Source organism: Nicotiana sylvestris, chromosome 10 (genome assembly GCF_000393655.2).
Source record: "Nicotiana sylvestris chromosome 10, ASM39365v2, whole genome shotgun sequence".
Lineage (NCBI taxonomy): Eukaryota > Viridiplantae > Streptophyta > Magnoliopsida > Solanales > Solanaceae > Nicotiana > Nicotiana sylvestris.
This window is the reverse complement of record NC_091066.1, coordinates 27,834,420-27,844,369: the sequence shown is the minus strand read 5'-3', so window position 1 is coordinate 27,844,369 and position 9,950 is coordinate 27,834,420. Positions and strand designations below refer to the sequence as shown.

Below are 9,950 nucleotides of genomic sequence, written 5' to 3'. Positions count from 1 at the left end.
TATGAATATGATGTTTTAGCCCCATTCTCTGACTGTGGGTGTCCAAAATCAAAGGAGAATTTGGAAATGATACACCAGCAGCGAGTAATCCAATTCCTAAGTGGCTTAAATGATTCGTATGATCAAGCACGCAGGCAAATCCTGATGAAGACCACTGCACCAAATCTCAATCAAGCATATACTATGATTGTACAAGATGAGAGTCAACAAAGAGTTAGTGCTAATATTGTGACTGATAAGGCTGATGCTATGGCAATACAAGCAGGAAGAGGTAAAGGCTTTCGAGGAAGGAAGCAATTTATGCAATATGAGCATTGTCACATGAGGAACCACGCCAAAAAAAATTGCTACAAACTCATTGGCTATCTACTGATTTTGATCAAAGGAAGAAAACTAGTGTTGGAACTCAGAATTATGGTCGAGGAAAACTAGACAACTGGAAGAGGGAGTCACTTGTTGTTGTGAATAATGCAGATACAGGCTCATCCTCTCAAGCAGCTAAAGGTGGACAACCCATGAAGCCGGATGACATAGGACATTACTTCACTGATGAGCAATATAGCCAGATACTCAGCTTTCTCATCAAGGATTCGTAGGAATGCCAACCAATACAATAGGTAAGATCACTAGCCTAATTTCTAAATTTGATCAAACGGACAAAGATTGGATTGTAGCTCAGGGGCAACTCATCAAATTGCTTCTAGCATAGTATTGCTTGACAATACTAAGAGCACAGATAGGTTCATCAGAGATAAGGTATACTTACCTACAGGGGAGAACGCTGATATTACTCATATTGGTAGCACTGAACTATTTGACAATGAAGTAACAGAGATGTGCTTTATATACTTAATTTTAGGTTCAACCTATTATCGGTTTCAAAGCTAACCAAGATATTATCTTGCAATGTTAATTTCTTTCCTGACTTTTATATATTTCAGAATCTTTGGAGTGGCAAGGTGAAGGGGATTGGTAAAGAAAATGAAGAATTATATGTACTCAAAGGTAGTAGATTGACTAACAGAATAAAGACAATAAATACAGTGAGCAGAGTAGTTGAAGGAGATAGCAGCCAATGACATAAGAGGCTAGGTCATCCTTCACTGTCTGTCATGAAGAATATGAGAACCTTACATGTTAATACTAGTAGTATAATATAAAATACCCGTTTTGTATGTCCATTGGCAAAGCAGACAAGGTTGAAGTTTCCTCTTAGTGAATCTAGATCTAATGTACTGTTTCACCTTGTATACTTGGACTTATGAGAACCTTATAAAATTCCATCTTTTGATAGAAGCACTATTTTCTTACAATTGTGGATGATCACTCTAGGTATACGTGGATATATTTTTTAACGCTGAAATCTGAAGTTATAGTTGTGATGAAACAATTTCTAACCATGATTCAGAACCAGTTTGGAACGTCAGTCAAGCTTAGTAGATCAGATAATGGGACTGAGTTTTTCAATACTCAGTGTGCAGAATTGCTAAATGGTCTTGGTATAATCCATCAAAGCAGTTGTGCCTATACCTCTCAGTAGAAAGGCATAGTTGAGAGGAAGCATAGGCATATTTTGGAAACTACTAGAGCATTGAAGTTTCAAGGATCAATACCATCAAGTATTGGGCATTTGTGTGAAAAATGCACTATACTTGATCAATAGTATGCCTTCTACTGTTCTAGGGGCAAGACTCCTTTTGAACTATTGTACCACAAGAAGGCATCACTGATGCATTTGAGAGTACTGGGATGTTTGTGCTTTGCAACAGTCTTGCCCAAAGGAGACAAGTTTGCAGAAAGGGCAAGGATATCTATCTTCATGGGGTATTCAGAGACACAAAAGGGGTATATACTCCTAGACCTGAAAACCAAATAATTTTTCACATGTAGAGATGTGATATTCAGAGAGTCGGTGTTTCCTTTTGCTCATGAAAATAGTTGTTGACGACCAACTTTGGCCCTCCTTTTTCTTAATCAATTTTTCTATACTTCCTAATTCTTAATAATTTACGAATTATACTTTACATATTTTTATCCAAAATATTTGTTATATTTTCTAGCCTCAAGATTTTTAAAATAAAAATATAATTATTAGCCTTAATATAATTTAGCATATTTATTTATTGTAATTATATCATTATTACTATATTAGTTACTTAATTACTATCATATTATTATTTAATGCTAATGCATCGTAATAATTAATACAAACATTATTTGCCAATTATAATTTATTTCTCTATTTCCTATTTTTTATAAATGCATACATACTAAATATTAAATTTTATAGCAATATAATATAATATAATATTTTTTATTATAAATTATTAGAATTATGGAAGCGTAGTAAAATTAAAAGTGAAAAAGGACTTTTAAATGCAAATTCGGTCATCTTAGCAAAGTCCAATTGTTATTCAAAGAGACCTTTTATCTACAATATATTAAAAGCAGCAACCTTTTTAGCTAAAAGTCAAATTACAAAATTGCCCTTATTTCTTATTATGTATACGAAATTACCCTTCATTTATTTTTTTTTAAAACAAAAAACAAAAAACCTTACACATGCCTCTCTCAACAATCGCATCTCTCCGGGGACAGACGCCTAATCATCTTCTCCAACCGGTTTATTTTGTTCTCCTTAAAAGTCAGAATACCATGGCAACTTTCTCTCAATCTTCGTTTGTCTTCATTAAAGCAACATGTGTAAACTCTGAACTCTATTTCACCAAATTCCTACTCAGCTTTTCCTAATCTCCTATTTATCAGATATTTTTTATGGTAAAAGTTATTGGGAGAATTGCGTAAAGAATTAGAAATCTGGTCAACCAAACCAAACGAACATTAAGGTAAGATATTTGCTTTTAATTATTTTTTATTGGACATTCTCATTCTGGTAAAAGATCATTGAAAAAGGATGAAATTTGGCGTCGGGTGATTAAATGTCTATCTATATCCCTTCAAATAATTTGTTTATTTTGATTTCCTAGCCTATTCTTTTCTAACAAGTTCTGTGTAACAATTTAAGTGGTATTGGTTAGTCAATGATACTAATTTCGCTTGATTATTTTCATTGATTTGGAATAATCAGGGACAATTTTATTGACATGATTATTATTGAACTTGTCCCTCGAGTATTTAGTCATTGAAGTACATTCTTCACTTATAATCATAAAAATGAAGTGATTTGATGATTGTAACGATCCGACCGGTCGTTTTGAGTTCTAATGTGTCATTCAGCAGTTTGAGGCCGTGAACAGCTTCACTTAAGGTATTATGACTTGTGCGCATGGTCAGAACTGAATTCCGGAAAGTTCGGAGTTCATTTGGAAAGAGAATTCTCATTTCTGAAGCTTTAAGTTGAAAGAATTAGCTAAGATTGATTTTTGAGTAAACGACCTCAAAATCGGGATTCGAAGATTCCAGTAGGTTTGTATGATAATTTCAGACTTGGGCGTATGTCCGGATCGGGTTTTGGAAGACCCAGGGAGCGTTTTGGCGCCTATTGTGGAAGTTAGCATATTAGAAGAAATTTCATAAGTTTGGGTTGAAATGCATTTCAGTGTTATCGATGTCCGTTTGGAATTCCGAGTCTGGGAGTAGCTCCGTATGGTGATTCTGGAGTTGGGAGCGTGATCAGAAGTGAATTCGGAGGTCCGTAGGTCATTTTGGAGTCATTTGGCTAAAGATAGAAATTTTAAGGGTTTTGAGAAGTTTGACCGAGAGTTGACTTTTTGATATCGGGGTCGGATTCCAATTCCGAAAGTTGGAGTAGGTCCGTAATGTCAAATATGACTTGCGTGCAAAATTTGAGGTCAATCGGACATGATTTGATAGGTTTAAACATCGAAAGTAGAAGTTTGAAATTCTAAAGTTCATAAGGCTTGGATTGGAGGTCGATTCGTGGTTTTAGCGATGTTTGATATGATTTAAGACCTCGAGTAAGTCTGTAATGTGTTATGGGACTGGTTTGTATGATTACACGGGGTCCCGGGGGCCTCAGGTGGATTCCAGGTGGTTAACGAAGCGAAAATGGAATTTTGGAAAGGGTTGGTTGCTGGTGTAACCACACCTGCGAGACTAGGGCCACAGGTGCGGAGCCGCAGAAGCGGAAATGGACTGCTAGGCTGGGACCGCAGATGCTGTCGTTTTGCCGCAGATGAGGGACCACATCTGCGGAGGAGAGGGCGCAGAAGCGAAATGGGCTGGGAGCCCTGGACCGCAGAAGCGGCGTTTGGTTCACACCTGCGAGACCACAGAAGCGGTCAAGAGACCGCAGGTGCGGAAATGCTAGAGGCAGTGAGGTTCTTTTAAATCGGGGGTTGGGTTCATTTCAACCCCATTTCTTCCATTGGAGCCGATTTTGGAGAAACTCTGAGGTGCCATTTTCACCACCAAGCACGAGGTAAGTAATTTATGCTAATTTTTAGTTAGATACATGATTATATACGGATTTGGACATGGAAATTGGTAGAAACTTGGGGTTTGAGGGAAGACCTAGAAAATTCGTATTCTTGGATTTTGACCACGATTTTGGGTATGGAATTAAGAGAAAATCATATATTTGAGTTCGTGAGTTCATGAGTAAACTTTATCTTTGAGAAATTTCGGAATCCGGACACGTGGGCTAGAGGGCGTTTTTGTCAACTTTTCGATCGGGGTTAGGAATTGTTATAAATTGAATTATAATGAGTACCTTAGCATATATTAATGGGTTTACATAATTATTTGCTAGCTTTGGAGCATTGGAGCATCGGTTTGAGTCGTCGGAAGGGCTTGGAAACCGGTTTTGGAGCTTCAGAGCGAGGTGAGTCTCATTTCTAACCTTGTAAGAGGAAATTGTCCTCATAGGTGATATAATTGGTTATGTGTTTCTATTTGTGGGGGCTACGTATGCACGAGGTGATGAGAGTCCATGCGTAGCTACTATTATGTTTAAGTCCGGGTAGTCTAGGGCCCAAAAACTTGCTATATTTGGACTATTTGTAATCTTATTGACAGCTTGAATTGCTTAAATCACATTGAATTAATAAATGAATTTCTAAAAAGATTTAAACTTCATATTCTTAAATTGTTAAAAGAGAATTGGCTTTTCTTTGGATAATTGTTCCATGTTGACTTCTTGATTGACTATCTGTGTGTGTTTATTTTTGGAACGGGCCGAACGCCTCGGTAGATTAGATAGATGCATCTATGGTTCGTGTCGTTCGACCGTCGGCAGTGTACAGTTTAAATATTGTTGGATCGGACCGTACGACCTCGGCATGATATGTGCATGCTTGTATTGCTTGCCTGAGAATGTTATGTGATAATATTTGCCTTCCCTGGCTAGACATAGTTGATAAGCATAATGAAAAGTAAACCTTGGAAATCCGTATTTATTTGAGATGTTGTTTACCTGCTATCTGATTTTACGAGTTTATAATTGCTTTATAAAAATCCATGATTTCCTCACATTTTCACTATATTATTATTGGACCACTAGTAAATGTTAAAGTCGACCTCTCGTCTCTACTTCTTCGAGATTAGACGGGATACTCATTGGGTACACGTTGTTTTCGTACTCATACTACACTTGCTGTGCATTTATGTTGCACAGGCACATACATCTCTAGTGGCCTAGTGGGCGCAACAGCATGGTTGATACAGATACTTAGGTGAGCTGCACTTCCTGAGATGTTCCGCAGCCAGCAAAGTCTCTTTCAGATTACTGTAATTATTTTCTGTCCAATATTGTATTCCGGACGGTTGTTGTATTACATTATTTCTTAGAAATTGCTCATGCACTTGTGACACCGGGTTCTGGGATGTCTATGGATCTATTCAAAAATTTTAAAAGTTGTTAGACGTTTCATTATTTATTCAGAGGAATTTATTATGTATTGTTTAAACGTAAAAGAAGTGATTTCGAAAATATTTAAAACGAGAATTTAATTAAGTATTTTAGTTGGCTTGCCTGACAGCGGTGTCCGATGCCATCACGACCCTTAGTGAATTTTGGATCGTGACAATGATTTGCCTGTGTTATATAATTAAAATGTACCTTGGTCTCTTATAGAACTGTACTGCCGATCGAATAAATTGTTGTTTGGTTGTCGAACAATCGAAATCTCAAGATTACAAAGTAGAGGTTTGGTTATTGCATTAGTTTCTAGAATTATTTTGTTTTATGGTTGTTGTTATAGTATCATTAGTACGTTTACTATGATGATGATTATTGCAATAGACATTAATCATGATGTCACATGCATATATCTATATTTGTTACCTGATGGTATTTGGGCTAAGTTAATCGCATTTTTGCAAAGTTTGGAGTTTGTTTCAAACAAACATTTAAAATTTGTCATTTGTTCAAAAAGAAATTTCATTTAAAAATTGTTATTATTTCCCTTAGAGATTTAATATTGATTCAATGTAAAATTGCTTTCATCTCTTCTAACAGATTACGTACCTGATGACTCGCTCACACAACCGGTAATGCTAATATGTTTTACTAATTAATTCAGAATACTTTCAAACAAGAATGTTACTTATTTACTATTATACGTAGATTGCTACTTATGTTATGAGAGCTTAATTTGTTCAGCAGATACGATTGGCGATTTTAATTAATTATGATTTCTCCCATGTTAAATAAATTCTTTATTTGTCTAGAGTGGTAAGACGAATAAAGTTACTGTTGGAGCTATTGCATTTTATTTCATCTTATACGCTCATGTGGTTGAAGCTCTATCTTAGAATTAGACATTCATCTTCATGTTGGGTTCCTGAGAGTAGAGAATTTTTGAAAGCTAATCATGTTTATTTGATTATCACAATATTTTATCTCATATGACTAACTTACAAATAATATACAGCTAAATTCAAGTAAAAATTCATCTTCGAATCTCTCAAATAGCTTGCATGGGTTCATTCTTTGTCCTAAGAGTTAAATTTCCAAGCCTAAATGGTATGGTCGTTGCACTTGCTTTCCTAGGAGGGGGAAACTGAAATAGTGTCATTTTTGGCACAAAATACGTTTCTACTGTTAAAAAAAGTTACATTTCTACATAAAACGCAGTATAATACTGCGTTTTACTTTAACGGAAAGTTAGCCATTAAATTTAAACGCAGTATTATACTGCGTTTTATTAAAAAATTAATTTTTTTATAGGAAAACGCATTACAATACTGCGTTTTTCTTAAATGCAGTATTGTACTGCATTTCCCTACAAAAAAATATAGGGCCCCTATATTATACTGCGTTTAATTAAATCCCTATATTTTATTATAGGAAAACGCATTACAATACTGCGTTTAAGGAAAACACAGTATTGTAATGTGTTTTCCTATAATAAAATATAGGGCCCCTTCTTCTTCCCACGATCACGACAGAACCTCCATTTTTAAAAAAACAATCCCCACTACTGTTGGTCCCCCCTTCCCCCCCGCGAATTAAAAAAAATCTTGGGCCCCACCAGTCACACAAAAAGCGAAGAGTGTAGGTCCCGCATACAACACAAGCCTTGGATTCCTTCTTTCGGGTTCAAAAATTCGATTTGGGTCTATTTCAAAAAACTTAAATCGAGGTATTTCAATTTTGTTTATGTCGAAACTCGTAGAGCATATGCATATTTGTTTTGTTGAATGTGTTTCCACGTTGATTTGTGTTATGTTTGTGTTTAAATTTGTATGTTATTTTTACCCGAATTGAATTATTAGCCTTGGGACAAAAAATAATTAAAACTTGATAAATAATTTTTATTGTTAATGTTATGTTTTTATTTGCTTAAATTAAATAAATATTATTTATTTAGTTTGTTGTTCATATGTATGTTATATTTGTTGTTTTTATATGTAATAGTGACCTTTTAGCGTAGTAAAATATATAGTCTTTTAGCGTAGAGTCTCTGTAGTTTAAGTATGTACTAACTACAAACTCTATCCAATTACACTTATAAAATTAATTATTTAATTTATAAAAATAAACTTACAAAACTAACAAATTAATATATGTTGTCAAATTAACTCAAATATCGAGCCTGAAACCCATAGATAATTACTTAGTCCAATTCAATAATTAATTATTTAATTTATTAAACTATCCAAATTTTAAACTTGTTGAAATTGACACACATAATAATTAGGGGTAACTTGGTGCTACTGAGCCTCAAATATCAAGCTTGGAACCCATAGATAATTAATAATTAAGGATAGTTTGGTGTGACCGGGCCTCAAATATCGAGCCTGGAACCCATAGATAATTACTCAGTCCAATTAAAAAATAATTATTTAATTTATTAAACTAAAAAAATACTAAAAATATTGAAATTGACATACATAATAATTAAGGATAACTTGGTGCAACCGGGCCTCAAATATCGAGCCTGGAACCCATAGATAATTACTCAGTCAAATTAAATAATTAAAACACACAATTAATATTGTTTAAATTATAGTAGATGACATGGACTTGCCGCCTGTGCATCCTGGACCAGCCGAGGATCAGATATTAGTATTGCAGAGCGACCATAGGTCCTCCTATGTATGGGAGGGACATCTATTGGATCAGACTCTCCGCGCCAGGAGACCTGGCGATTTGTGGGACTTCTTGAGGCAGAGACATTTCCATCCCCGCGTAGTCGAGCGCCTAGAGGCTACGGGCTTTCTTACGATTTTTCGGATTAGGCGGATGCAGCTCGATTGGTCTCTCATCACGACGTTGATAGAGCGGTGGCGACCGGAGACACACACTTTTCACTTGCCCACTGGAGAAGCCATCATCACGCTTGAGGATGTTCAGGTTTTGTATGGGCTACGTGTAGATGGACTGGCCGTTGCACTGCCCCAGTACATGAGAGCTATGACGCGTCCCCAGTATTTGGATTTGATGGGGGCAGTATACTGGTTACAGACCACAGGGTGAGGCTGCACTTAGAGGGGGCAGTCGCGTTTCTATGACAGCTATCAGAGAGCATATGGAGGTATTGCACCCAGACATTACCGGCGAGATAGAGGCTATCCATATTGAGCGGTATACGAGGTTGGCGCTGCTCCTTCTTTTTGGGGGTGTCTTGTTCCCGAACACTTCGGGAAATCTAGTAAGTATGCGCTGCATCATCTGCAGCAGCTAGATGAGTTATCCTTGTACAGCTGGGGTGCTGCTATTCTAGCATACCTGTACAGGAGTATGTGCCGGGCGAGCATGGGCAGCCAGGTGGACATATGTGGATTTCTGCTGCTTCTATAGTTGACAACATTTTCGAATACTTTGTTCATTACTCCGAATTCTATATGGTCAAAATGACTCTTAAATTTTACGTTAACCTTTTATCTTAGGTTTGGGCCTGGCAGCGGATCCTTCCATTGTAGCCACCTCTACCACCACTAGAGCCGGGTGTAGCACCTCCGTTTCTCCCTCTAGCTACGAGGTGGGTTCTCCGGCGTGGGAACTACCGAGGGACTGATACTCATCATAATCTACCTCTTGTCAGATGTGTTAGATATGTTGGTGGCCGGATAGGTAAATATGTACCTAAACTTACTTATTATAAATTCACTTGTGTTGTGCATACTCACTTTTATGTTATTATTTGATAGTTCATCTGGACGCCATACAACGACGAGTTGCTAGCTCAGCTGCCCGATTATTCCTGAGTCGACCGACTACTTTGGAGCACTTCCGTCCTGATGATCTTCTTCGATGTGGTTGAGCATCATGCCACAGAGCGTGTGCTTCGCCAGTTTCACCGTCCCCAGCCTATAACGGGGGAGCCTGCATGGGTGCCTACACATTATCAGCGGGATGATCGTACCAGGGTGGACGATGCATTTGTAGGATGGCTAGAGCAGCAGGTCCATATTTGGGACCAGCGAGAGTACCGTATTCCGCCACCACCTTCACATATCCAGGAGGTCATTATTGAGCTGCATACGTCATGGTATCGCCGTCACACCCGACTGATGATCGGGAA

At 37.0% G+C, this 9,950-nt stretch overlaps 1 long non-coding RNA gene across 1 annotated transcript; it reads left to right on the top strand.

Annotated features, from left to right (window-relative positions):
• The first annotated feature begins 3,143 nt into the window (after nt 1–3,143).
• On the top strand, nt 3,144–5,867 carry LOC138880454 (uncharacterized). Its single transcript, XR_011403110.1, has 3 exons — nt 3,144–4,402; nt 4,733–4,804; nt 5,597–5,867. It is a non-coding gene; the product is annotated as an uncharacterized lncRNA (long non-coding RNA).
• Nucleotides 5,868–9,950: the final 4,083 nt, after the last annotated feature.